Here is a 14,227-nt window from a genome sequence, read left to right as displayed (position 1 = left end):
TATACCCATGTTAACCAGCCGCTGGAGGTGGTCTGCCTCAGGAAACACTCTTTTCAGTCATGGGAAATTCTCAGGGAAGGGCTGAATACTTTCAGCTGGGACTCCAGTAGGTGGAGTCTGGGTGGGCTGAAGAGCCCTTTTACAACCTGGGCCAGGATCCAGTCCAAGATTACAGAGTGCTTTTATTTGTCTTATCTCTTATAGGCTTTCAATCTGGAAGAGCGTCTTAGCTTTTTTTTTTAATCTTCCTTTGTCATTTTTAAAGAGTTCAAACCAGTTATTTTGTAGAAATATTTCAGCTTGTCTAAACTTTCCTTATGATTAGAATTCAGGTTATATTTTTTGGACTCAAATTTCTTTCCTCTCTAAGCAGGTCCAACACTCCCTGCAGATTACACTGTTACTTGGTCTAAGTTTTGTCTGATGGTCAGAAGAGGAAAAGTGGGTAGATTCTAAAGAGGGAAGATGGACTCTGCATGATCTTCAAGCAAGAGAGGAACAATAACCCTTTAAAGAGATGAGTAGTTCACTTCTGCAGGTCCAGAAATTCAGATAAGTCTGTTTTCAAGGTTCCCAAGTACCTCTTCTTTCTCATCCCAAATCTTAGGTTGCTACTCCTTTCCAATCATGGCCTTGACATTTGCATGGCAAATTTGTTCACTATTCTCTGGAACTTCACTACACTTATGCCTATGTCCTGAGACTGATTCTCATCGGTTCCCGCCTTCCTGCCACAACAAATGAGAGTCTTTCTATGTGCTACAAGGGGAGGTCCTCAATTTCACATTTTGCCTAAGTTAATGCTTAGTCATCCTCATACTTCTCTATCTTATTGCAAAACACAGTGGAACTCATCAAAGCCATCTAATTCCATTGCTCTAATAATTACTTCTTTCTCCAGCTTTTCCAATGCCTGAGAAACTGCACCTGTCCATGGATTCCTTCCTTTCATGTCCTCTAAGTGAAAGTCTCAACAGTTGCTTTGCTATAGAATGCCAGCGGCTCTCCCTGCTCCACCTGCCACCAGTGGTGACGTCCTCACCAATAGTCTTGGGTGACGCAATTCCAAAATTCAATTCAGAGTCTATTCCTCAGACAACTCACAGAACCAACTCTTTTAAGATTCACTGAGAAACAGACAACTCTGAGACAGAATTGTATGAAGGTGGTTTATTGGGAAACAGTCTCAGGAACTAACTCTGTAATAGAACAAAGTGAGCTGGGTTGGATAGAGGGAGAACTTGAGCTCAAACACAACAATTCAGTCTCAGCCAGTTGGTTCCAGAGGGTCCATGGAGCTGGGCTACTTGTAATCTGTGGATCTGTCATTAATATTTTTGGCAAAAGACTGTTGAATGGGATGTCCTTCTCTAGGCAATATTTCCCTACCTCAGGGATAAAGTGGTGGCAAAACCAGACCTGGAAAATGGCTTGTGTGCAGCCATGAAATTAAAAGATACTTACTCCTTGGAAGGAAAGTTATGACCAACCTAGATAGCATATTCAAAAGCAGAGACATTACTTTGCCAACAAAGGTTCGTCTAGTCAAGGCTGTGGCTTTTCCTGTGGTCATGTATGGATGTGAGAGTTGGACTGTGAAGAAGGCTGAGCACCGAAGAATTGATGCTTTTGAACTGTGGTGTTGGAGAAGACTCTTGAGAGTCCCTTGGACTGCAAGGAGATCCAACCAGTCCATTCTGAAGGAGATCAGCCCTGGGATTTCTTTGGAAGGACTGATGCTAAAGCTGAAACTCCAGTACTTTGGCCACCTCATGAGAAGAGTTGACTCATTGGAAAAGACTCTGACGCTGGGAGGGATTGGGGGCAGGAGGAGAAGGGGATGACAGAGGATGAGTTGGCTGGATGGCATCACTGACTCGATGGACGTGAGTCTGGGTGAACTCTGGGAGTTGTGTTGGACAGGGAGGCCTGGCATGCTGCGATTCATGGGGTCGCAAAGAGTCGGACACGACTGAGCGACTGAACTGAACTGAACTGAACCCAGTCTTTGGGGGACTCTTCTGTTTAAGGGCTCTCGGGTTCTCTGAATGGTAACAAAGAGAGGCTTCACCTTCATATCACCAGAAGCATTGCCACCAAACAACAGAAGTAGCTCGTCCTTTGCCACTTTATAGGCTGGCATCAACTTTTCCTCCTTACTGATGTAACTTTGGTCTGGCATCCTCTTCCATTACAGTCATGTCTTATCCACATAATAAACCTGTTTGTCTGGGGTAAGAAATGGCTTTCCACTCCAGTTTTCTTGTCTGGAAAATCCAATAGACAGAGGAGTCTGGGAGGCAGCAGTCCAGTGTGTTGCGAAGAGTCATTCAGGACTGAGCAACTGAGCACACACACACTCACAGGCCGTTCAGTGGTGAAGATACTAGGCTTCCACTAGACGGAGCACGGGTTCGATCCCTGGTTAGGGAACTAAGACTGTGCATGTTGCACAGTGCAGCCAAAAAATAGAGAGAAAAAAGAAAAAAAGCAAGCACGGAAGTTTTTGTAGTCCTGTCACATGCAAATGCAGATTTGTAGTGACTTTTGGACCTAAATTACAGGGACATTTGAGAATTTTCCAGTGTCTTTCAGTGACAGAGCTAAGAACCCAGGTGGTAGGAAGTCTGTGGATCTTGATGGATTTTCTAAGAAAATGGAATCAATAGCAATAAATGTGAGGGAAGGAAGGCTTTAAAGAGGAAATTAATGCTTCATTCCTTGCATGGTTTCAAATAAGTATCCCCATTTTGTGCATCTGTGTCTGATCAGGAGAACAGTTGGCTCAGAACTGTTTCATACCCTTTTGTGATATCTTTGACACAGGTGGTCATACCTCACCCCCAGTTGTTCTTCATACGTGTAGTCTGTGTTCATGTCACCAGTTGCTGAGGAAAAAGGTGATGTTATTGTTTTGGAGTCACTGATTCCAATCTTGACTCGTTGGCTGCACAGCATCAGAGAAGCCCATGAACCTCTCTGTGCCTTAGTTTCTTATCTCATGGAAGAGCTTGTTGCCTGACCCAGGGACTACCTCAAGGGCATTAGTGAAGACACGTGAGATTAGGAAGGCTGGAGAACCCTGAGGACCAAATTTCTCAATGCCAACAATTTGCTGGAGTCAGTTGGGACATTTTTAAACAATGTTGGTGTCCACACCTTCCTCCTCCCCCACCGCGGGCCCATTAAGTTAGAACCTCAGGCATCAGCATGCTTTGAGATGCCGTGAACCACTGCTTGAAAAGGAAGGACAGATACTTTACTACCTTGGAAGAATCCACTAAGGTTTAGGAATTTTTAAAAAATTCCTTTTGGAAGGCCAGGCATTTCTTTAAGGATGACCAGATGCTGACGAGATACAATGAATTCTGTCCAAACAAGTTCTCTTTCTGCTCCACACTACACGCTTTGGAAACTCAGCTGTGCTCTCATCTACTTAAATATTTTGTGAAGCCTTGTTGTCAAATGTAACAGACATGAATTTATATCTGCTAAACAAGCATTAAGGTTATGAATGAATTATTGAGAGGAAAGCGCCTTCCATCTCACTAGACTCCTGTGATGATCATAAACTCCATAACCCCAGGAAAAGAAAACCTGCTAGATAAGTACATGCCTTTATCAATAATTTCTCAAAGCATTTCAGGAAATTCCCAGGCAGCTACAATATTGGCACATATATGACATATATGATAAACTGCCATATATGGTAAACCCACAGCTAACATATACTCAATTGTGAAAAGCTGAAAGCTTTTCCTCTAAGATCAAGAATAAGATAAGAATGCCCACTCCTGCCACTTTTATTCAAAGTATTAGTATTTTATTCATAGCATTAGCTGTCCTGGCTATAACAGTTAGACAACACAAAGAATGAAATGTATCCACATTGGGGAAAAGAAGTAAAACTGTCATTATTTGCAGATGGCATAATAATATATATAGAAATAATGATTATATATATATAATATACAAAACTATTAGAACTAATCAATGCATTCAGTAAAGCTGCAGGATACAATACAAAAAAATTTGTTGCTTTTCCGTACACCAATAATGAACTGTCAGAAAGAGAAAGCAAGAAGACAAACATTTTAAATTGCATCAAAAGAATAAAATACCTAGGAATAAACAACCAAGGAGGTAAAAGACCTATACTCTGAAAAACTATAAAATATTCATGAAAGAATTTGAGAATGATATAAAGAAATAGAAAGATATCTCATGTTCTTGGATTGGAAGAATGAATGTTGTTAAAATGTCCATACCACACAAAACAATCTATAGATTTAACCCAGTTCCTATCAAAATACCAATGGCATTTTTCACAGACCTAAAGCAAACAATCCTAAAATTTGGGTGGGATCACAAAAGACCATGAATAGTCAAAATAATTTTGAAAAAGAAGAAAAAAACCTGGAGGTATTACACTCCATGATTTCAATCTATGGAAAGCTATGGTAATCAAAACCATATGGTACTGGATAAAATTACAGACACAGAGATCAATGGAACAAAATAGCTTAAAAATAAACTCATCAACATCACTAATCATCAGGAAAACGCAGATCAAAGCCATAATCAGATACCAATTTATAGCTCGCAAAATGACTACAGGCATACCTCAGAGATATTGTAGGTTTAGTCTTAATCTACAGCAAAGAAGGCAAGAATACACGTGGGGAAGAGATAGTATCTTCAAAAAAAATGGTGCCAGGAAAAGTGGACAGCTACATACGATAAAATAAATCTAGGCCATGTTCTTATACCATATTCAAAGATTGAAATGGATTATATACTTAAATGTAAGGTCTGAAACCATAGAACTCCTAGAAGAAAACATAGTAGCATGCTCTTTGATATCCGTCTTAGCAATATTTTTCTGGATCCTCAGGCAAGGGCAACAAAAGCAAAAATACACAAATGAGAGTAAGTTAAACCAAGAAGTTTTTGCACAATGAAAGAAACTGTCAACAAAATGTAAAGGCAGCCTACTGAATGGGAGAAGTTACTTGCAACTAGTATGTTAGGTAAGAGGTTAATAGCCAAATATACATAAAAAATTTGTATAACACATTAGCTGAAAAACTAACAAACTGATTAGAAAATGGACAGAGAACTTGAAGAAATATTTTCCCAAAGAAGACATACAGAGGGCCAATTAAATGTCTCCTTTGATACCTTCAGTAGTAGCAGGATGGAGCCTAATCTAGCCTTGGACCAAGCAGAGCTAGACTCATTTGTTCCAGGGGCCAACCCCTACTTCCTCAATTTTAGCTTGCAAAGGGTAGTGCTTGCAGTACAGCACCTCTCAGATCTTTGACCTTATGCTGTCTCTGGAATAACCTTTACAGAAAATTCTAGTGATTAAATAGTCCAGGTTACTTGCCACATGGTTTTCCTTTCCACACCAATTTTTATCCTTTCTTTCATGTACAGGGAGACCAAAGGATCTCTATTTTTAATAAGTCCAAGACTTGAAAGGCATTACCTACCAAAAGTTTCTAAGTCACAGTGCATCACAATACCCTTTCAATGATGTAAAAAAGATCAAGTCCTATAACTCTGCAGTGAGCCTTGGCAGTACTTGGAGACAGCTAAAATAACTGCTGTCCTTAGAGGACTGCTTTTAAGAACAAGGAGGTCTCTACCCACTTCAGCCTAAGCAGGTAACACCAGTTACTGCCCAAACCTCTCTCGTCTCACTTAGTGGTTGCATTACTGAATTGCTGATTGCATTTTGAATGCTCTAGGGACAAGAGCTCACAATATAAAGAAACTTTGTGGCAAACCATTTTGTAGAGTGAAGAATTCTTTTGGAAACTGAATATTCATATCTCAATTTTGAATTATTTGAAGAGCTTTTTCTAGATCAACATTTTTTCCTTAGAAATGGGATATACCTATGTTAAGGCAACTGGCTCTTTATGATACAAGAAGAATAAAGTTTAAAACGTATTAACTAGATTGCCAGATTATGGAGTGGGCTGACTGACTGACTGATTCTGTATGCAGTGAGCATTTCCTTGGATGGGGAACACTTTGCAAGACAGTGAGGTAGGAGGACAAGGAGAGGGAAGATAAAGACCATCAAAACAACATGGTTCTGGGATTTCCCTGGTGGTTCAGTGTCTAAGACTCCACAGTCCCAACACAGGGGGCCCAGGTTCGATCCCTGGTCAGGGAACTAGATCCTGCATGCCGCAACTAAGACCCAGCACAATCAAATTTATTAATTGAAAAAATAAACATGGTTCAACATCCAGGAGCTTACATAACTTTAGCTGAGAGGCAAGACATTGTATGAAACTAGTATCTTACTCGTTGAAGAATCTCTAGAGCCTTATTCAAGACCAGGCACAAAACTGCCACTCATTAAACATTTTCTTAAATGATGAATAAATGAGTTCAGAAATCAATGAACCAATAAGAACCAAAGTGCATCATAGAATTAATCAGGGGCTCTGGGAATTCAGGGGCAGACAAGAGACCCCTGGGAACTCAGAGTCCTAGTAAGAGATTGTAAAGGACCTGAAGAAGGCCCTGAAGGGTGGGTGGAATTTAGATTAGAAAAGGAGGAAGGAAGCAACATTCAGGCAGCAAAATTCATGGTAGGGTTTTGGGGGTTGGGTGCAGGAATGTGGAAGGGCAAGAGAGCAAGTGGGTAAACAACCTTCTTGAACTGGGAACCCTGGCTTCCTGAGGAAACAGAAGCAAGTAACTCAGTTACTCAAAACCATTTTCTAAATGACCTCTTATGACACACATGCTGAAAAGCAGCAGAGAGCAATTGCCTTGGCCACAGAGTAACTCTGCAGTCAGCGAGGCTACTGTCGTGCTCCTAGCAAGGGCGAGGCATAGGAATTCTGAGAAAGCCGGCCGCCCCACATGCCTTCTGTGCGCTGGCAGATTACGAGGACCTGGCTTGCTCCAGGGGCCCAACTTCCCCTGGTATAGAGTACAGACGCCACACCTTCAAGGAAAGGGGACACCCAGGACTCTGGTGTTACGCACTGCATTTTGAAAGTAAATTGTTGCCATGCGTGTGCCAGATTATATGCCACTCCCTTCTATTTCCAAAAATTACCAGATAAACAACATCAGAGTCTGGGGACCCCACTAATATTCTGCCTCTGCCCTTCTTTGGACAGATGAATTAAACGATAATTTGCTGTGCTCTGCTGTGCTTAATCACATCTGACTTTTTGCAACCCCCATGGACTGCAGCCCACCAGGCTCCTCTGTCCATAGAATTCCCCAGACAAGAATATTGGAGTGGGTTGCCATGCCTCTTTCAGGGGATCTTCCCAACCCCAGGGATCGAACCCAGGTCTTCCACATTGCAGGCAGATTCTTATGCACAGGGAAGCCCAAGAATACTGGAGTGGGTAGCCTATCCCTTCTCCAGAGGATCTTCCTGACCCAGGAATCAAACAAGGGTCTCCTGCATTGCAGATGGTTCTTTACCAGCTGTCCTACCAGGGAAGCCTGATAACTTGCTAGTTATCATGTATTAATGCTTAAGGTCCACAAGCTGATTAACTTACCAGGTAATTGCTGCTGGATCCGTTTAACATTGTAAACCTTTGATTTAACAAATCTTATTTTTAACTCTTTCCTACCATAAAAGTTGGTGTCAGTTTTTACAAACTTTTTCTCAGTCTCAGAAAGCGCATCTCCAAGAGGAGAGCTTCTCGAATGTTTCCTATCAGGGAAAATGTCCTGAAGCAATTGTGACTTATCCATTCTTAGAGTCTTTAGAATTCTGAAAGAGGGGAGGAGGGATGCAGCCCCTCAACTACCTGAAAGCTAACGTCAGAGGATTCTATTTCAGCAGTTACCGAGCTTCAATTTTACATTGCCTTGTGCGACTCTGATTCATATCTGACTTCATCTCCTCTAACACATAACAGGAGAACAAAACCACATACTTTTGGCTAAATGCTTTTTGCCAGTACCTGGTACAATGCCATCGGAAGGTAGTTGATCATTAAATGTTTGCTGAGTAAATCAATGAATCAGTGGCCCTAGAGGAGAAGGCAGACAGGCTTTGGAATCAGGCAGATCTGTATTTTTGTTGTTTACTGGCTGTGCTTAGTATGTGTGTGTGTGTTTAGTCACTCAGTCATGTCTGGCTCTTTGAGACCCCGGGAACTGTAGCCTTTGTCCATAGGTTTTCCCTGGCAAGAATATTGAAGTGGGTTGTCATTTCCTTCTCTAGGGGATCTTTCTGACCCAGGGATCAAACCTGCATCTCCTGCATTACAAGTGGATTTTTACCCACTGAGCTACTGGGGACTACATGACCTTACACATGTAATTTAACATCTTCTACAAACTCAGGATACCGATAAACAGCTCTCACTACTCCTATGAAGACTGAGTGAAATAACACATGTGAAATGTCTAGTTGATAATAGATGTGAGCTGAGGACTAGTGTTTTTCCATCCCCTTTCTACCAAAGCGTGATTGCTCTTTTTCAAAATTACTTCAGCTATTTTATTAACATTTCCCTTGCATTTCCAAATAAACTTTAGAAAAAGCTTTTGTCTATATCTATTACCAAAAATATTGCTGGGAAGTTCAACCAAAGAAATCAAATCAATTTGGAGAGAATTGTCATCTTTACAATGTTGAGTCTTCCAATCCAGGAACACAGTGCCTCTTAGGTCTTTGATTTCTTTCATTAGTACTTTGTACTTTTCAGCATATAGAACCTGAACATGTCTTGTTGGGAGAAGGCAATGGCACCCCACTCCAGTACTCTTGCCTGGAAAATCCCATGGACGGAGGAGCCTGGTAGGCTGCAGTCCATGGGGTTGCTAGGAGTCAGATACGACTGAGCGACTTCACTTTCACTTTTCACTTTCATGCATTGGAGAAGGAAATGGCAACCCACTCCAGTGTTCTTGCCTGGAGAATCCCAGGGACGGGGGAGCCTGGTGGGCTGCCGTCTATGGGGTCGCATAGAGTTGGACACGACGGAAGTGACTTAGCAGTAGCAGTTAGCATGTCTTGTTAGATTTATACATAGTATTTTTTTCTTTGTTTCTTTCTTTTTTTGTGTGCTATTGTAAATAGTTGTGTTATAAATTCTGTTTGTTTTTTTACTTAAAGTATATTTATTTTTTATGTGTTGACTTTGTATCTTAAGATCTTGTTAAAAACAGCTATTAGTTTAAGACTTTACTTGTAGATTCCTTGAGATTTTCTACAGAGACAATTATGTCACTTGCAAATAAGGACAGTTTTCTTTCCTTCCAATCTGCATGCCTTTTATTTCATTTTCTTGCCTCTTGCCCTAAGACTTCCAGCAGCATGTTGAGTAGAGAGGTAAGAGTAACATCCTGTTTTGTTCTTGATTTTAAGAAGAAATCAACCTTTCACCATTAAGTATGATGTTAGCTGTAGGTTTTTATGGATGTTTCTTATCAGGCTGAGAAAGTTCCTTCATTACTTGCTAAGAAATATTACCATAAATGGGCAGAATTTATCAGATGTTTGACTGCTATTATATTTTATAAAATTCTGGTTTGATCCATAATATACAATACCAGAAAGTTGCCAGAATAAGTCCTGAAGTCAGCATTTTGAATATGTTGAATATTAACTTTGAGGAAGCTTGTTGGAATGTGCATCTCATATACATTTACCTTCGTTCACCTCCTGAACATCAGCATGATAAAAAATTCTATTATTAAATTTTAATTCTTAGGCCCTAGGGTCTATCCATAGTGATTTAGGTACCAAAATTAATTATTGAAAGTGACTCCAATCCTCCTAAGAAAGAGCCATGAAGATGCCCAAACCTTGACTCACTTCTAGGAATGTATCCTAAGAAATTAATTCAACTGCATCAAACATATAAAAGCTCAGCATGACCAAAATGTCCAACATTAGGGAGCTGGGTTTCATAAATTATAGCACATTCAGTTGTTCAAAGAATATTTGTTAAATGTCTACCAAGTGTCAGTTATCATCTTTGGTCCTAGAGATACAGCTGTGAACACAACATTCAAAACTCTCTTTCCAATGGGGCAGACAGACAAAAACAAGATACCTAAGTAAACATACAGTATGGCAGATGGTGATGAGTATTTTGGAGAAAAATCAAGCATCGAACATGGATGAGGAGTCCAGGGAGTGAAGAGGATACTGTTTTAAATAGAGTAATAGGTGAGCTAAACAACACAAAAGAACATTAAATATTAGAATTAAGAATATTCTGTAGCAGTGTAGAAAATTTTAATATATTGTATTAATTTTAGCATAATATGTTGTTAAATGAAAACCAAAAAATATGAAACAGAATGCCTGCTGTGTTTTCAAGTTTTTAAGTATATATGCTGTTTATGTTGTTGTTCAGTTGCTAAGTCACGCCCAACTTTTTTGCAGCCCCATGGACTGCAGCATGCCAGGCTTCCCTGTCCTTCACTATCTCCCGGAGTTTGCTCAAACTCATGTCCATTCAGTCGATGATGCCATCTAATCATCTCATCCTCTGTCACCCCTTTCTCCTCCTGCCTTCAATCTTTCCAGTGAGTCATCTCTTCGAATCAGGTGGCCAAAGTACTGGAGCTTCAGCTTCAGCATCAGTCCTTCCAAAGAATATTCAGGGTTGAGTTCATTTAGGATTGACTGGTTGGATCTCCTTGCTGTCCAAGGGACTCTCAAGAGTCTTTTCCAGCACCACAGTTCGAGAGCATCAATTCTTTGGCACTCAGCCTTCTTTATGATCCAACTCTCACATTCATAGATGACTGCTGGAAAAACCATAGCTCTAACTATGGCTTTAGCTTAACCTTTGTTGGCGAAGTGATGTCTCTGCTTTTTAATACACTGTCTAGGTTTGTCATGGTTTTCCTTCCAAGGAGCAAACATTTTAAAATTTTGTGGCTGCAGTCAGCATCCACAGTGATTTTGGAGCCCAAGAAAACGATATTCACATTTGTTGTTGGTCAGTCACTAAGTCGTATATGACTCTTTTGTGAGCCCATGGATTGTAGCCCACCAGGCTCCTCTGTCCATAGAGTTTTCCAGGCAAAAATCCTGGAATGGGTTGCCATTTCCTCCTCCAGGCGATCTTCCCAATGCAAGGATACAGCCTGCGTCTCCTGCTTGCAGGGACACTCTTTACCACTGAGCCACCTGGGAAGCCCCACATATACACATATAAATGTAGATGTATGTGCATACATGAAATTTAAAAATTTAAAATAGTTGTTTATGGGTGGTTTTAATATTATTTTATAGCATTATTCAGTCTGAGCATATTGTATTTCAGTTTTTTTTAAAAAGAAAAAAGCTGAAGATTTTGTAGAGTTAATGTGAGTTTGAATGAAAGGTAGGATGACAGTGTAGACAGAACTCATATTTGTTCTGGAAGAATTTTACTAAGGGCACATCAGAAGGAGAATCTTCTATTAAGGTAACTAAGAAATTATACATTTTAAAGGTGATAAAAGATATGTTGTTCGTGGTGCCTCTGACAACAGCTGTGCAGTATTGGCTGTGAGTTTGTAAATGATGGCAAGTTTAACATATGTTCATACCTAAGTCACATTCTGATTTGGTGGGTGACTCTATTTTTTAAGATTAACTAAAATAAAATGCACTGACATATCTATTGCAAGCTACATTTTCTTATGTGTTCAAGAGATGATAGCTAATCACACAAAATGTGATCTGGTACCCTATACGCATGGTAGAGGCATTCTCTAAAGATGTAGAATGGCAAGGTCACCCTCCCAGACAAGGTCTTCTGATTATTCTGGAAGCTTAGACTTAGACTCAAAGTGAGTTATTAATGTGTTCCTCTGAAAGGGTTTCTACCACATAGCCAAGTCACAGCCACCCAGGCCTGATGTTCCCTGTGATGCTGATTCAGAATTTCTAGGCACTGAGCAGTCACTCCATCATCGAAGGCACACTTGCTGTTGTCTTGGTTAGGAGCACAAATGTCCTAAATATCTTGCATTCTTCTCCGGCATGTCACTTCTAGTGAACTGAAATCCCAGCAGTGATGTTTTCTGAGTTTAAAAGAGAGCTCAATTGTGTTTGCTCAGATTCTCTCTTTCATTCTTTCTGCTTTCTTTTTTTAAATAAACACACCAGTGCTGAAAGTAAAAACACACTTTGTAATGAACAGATTCTGTTGGATAGCTGAACTGTCCTATTATGATCTTGTTTGAAACTTTTCAAGTTGCTTGAAAAACATAGAGGTGAAGTAAAGCAACCAGGGGGCCTGTGGACAGAAGTCGAGTTATACAAGGAAAAGAGGGAGGTATCACACTCTTTTTTCCCAGTTCTTTCTCCCTCCTGGTTATTGCTTCTTGTGTATTATCCCAGTTTTGTTTTGGCTGATGGTCAGGGTGCCTGTGGTTGTTCTGATAGACAACTGTTTGTGGAGCTAGAGGAGTCTAACCATGGATCCTCAGAAGTTACTTTACTTCTCAGAATTTCAGTTTTCTTGTCAGTAAAGTGTAGTGATAAACACTTAATAGGATTACTGGGAGGCTGATAGGAGTTTGTACATGTTGGTGGTGGTGGTAGTTAGTTGCTGAGTCATGTCTGACTCTTTCGTGACCCCATGGGCTGTAGCCCGCCAACCCCCTCTGTCCATGCAATTTCCCAGCAAGAATATTGGAGTGGGCTGCCATTTCCTTCTCCAGGGGGGTCTTCCCAACCCAGGGATCGAACCCATATCTTCTGCATTGGCAGGCAGATTCTTTACCACTGAGCCACCAGGAAAGCTCCTTAATACGTGTTACTGTACACATAATACATGCTCATAAATAGAAACTCATATAGTCTCCTTTCTCCAACGTGATTTTTAGGTTAGAAAACACACATGCATCATTGTCTCACATAACTCTCCAGAAAGATATCATAACCATCAACGTACTGAGCTGGTGCCTGAGTCTGTTCAACTGCTGTAACAAGCTTCAGAGGCTGAGTGGCTTGTAAACAACAGAAGTTTCTTTCTCAGGTTTCTGGAGGCCGAAGTCAAAGATTGGGGTTCCAGCATGGTAGGGTTCAGATGAGACCCTCTTCCAAGTTGTAGGCTGCAGACTTCTTGTATTCTCATATGGCAGAAAGAAAGCCAGGGAACACTCTGAGGTCTTCTTCATAAGAGCACTAGTTCCATTCATGAGGGCTCCATGCCCATGAGATAATTACCTCCCAAAGGCTCCCCCTCCAAATACCATCACAGTAGGATTAGGGTTTCAATATATGACTTTCAGGGAGGACACAACCATTCACACACATTTCCACTCTAGCGAGGCAAAGACTGACCACAAGTCACGTGGGTCTCAGGACAATGTTCTTCTGCTACCCCATGTTGATGCAAATTGGAGCCCAGCTGTCTTTGTATATGCATAATATATACACCTTGTACAAAACTCCCAAGGTGCACCAAAGGTAAACTGTAAAAAATAAGGCTTTCTCCCACCTCTGTCCCCCAGGCACTTAGTGTCCGCCCCATTGTAGACCCTTTCTCAAGTGAATACTTAGATGCAGTGGTTTTCTATGGCAAGTTCTCCAGTACATAAGCAGATGCAAAATGAAAATTTAGACTAGAAACATTATGTATTATATGTTTAAACTGGAGCCAGCGTATGAACAGAAAAGAGTTCAGTGTAGATAATGAGATGGTTACAAAATCATTTGAAGTGTTGGAAAGAGTAGGCCCTGGGGAAGGCCTCCAGGAAGCTTCTAGAACATCTTCACAAAACTGACCCATCATAAAAGCAGCTACCTGTGCCCTGATCAGGAAGTTCCTTCCAGACAACTGAGTTCAAGAACCTGGTCCCAAAGCTAACAACACTGCCACTCCAGCTCCCTCTCTGCCCTCAAGAAGCTGGTAGTTGAACTCTAAACACAGCGTTCAGCGTTGCTTCAACACGATTGCCTCTTCCACCGTCAAAGCTGGAGATTGGACACTGGCATTCTGCTGCATAAAGAAATATCACATTGTCTTAACCAGTTTTGCCAATAGAAAAAGGCAAAGAAGCAGAAATCAGCCCCTGTCTCGTTTTCATCTTCCAAATCTCAATTACATCTGATTTGAGTACATCTAACTCATTTCCAGAACTCTAATTATGAGGGCATGTGGAAGATGCAGAGCTTAGCCCAAAAGCGGGCGCAGTAGGAAGATACCTCAAGAAGAATGACAAAGGAGGCTACGTCCCCAACTCACACAGTACTTTTTACTGTTAAAGAAAA

The 14,227-nt window shown here is 40.9% G+C and overlaps 1 protein-coding gene across 2 annotated transcripts in view; it reads left to right on the top strand.

Moving 5' to 3' along the window:
- The first annotated feature begins 5,562 nt into the window (after positions 1-5,562).
- C16H1orf100 (chromosome 16 C1orf100 homolog) overlaps positions 5,563-14,227 on the top strand; it is a 36,117-nt gene continuing 27,452 nt past the window's right edge. The window contains exons 1-2 of one of the 2 annotated variants that reach the window (XM_059875561.1): positions 5,563-5,669; positions 9,994-10,177. The gene's annotated coding sequence lies outside the window, so the exon portion shown is untranslated. 2 annotated transcript variants of the gene reach the window in all.

This window comes from Bos taurus, chromosome 16 (genome assembly GCF_002263795.3).
Source record: "Bos taurus isolate L1 Dominette 01449 registration number 42190680 breed Hereford chromosome 16, ARS-UCD2.0, whole genome shotgun sequence".
Taxonomy (NCBI): domain Eukaryota; kingdom Metazoa; phylum Chordata; class Mammalia; order Artiodactyla; family Bovidae; genus Bos; species Bos taurus.
This window is presented reverse-complemented; position numbering and strand designations above follow the sequence as displayed.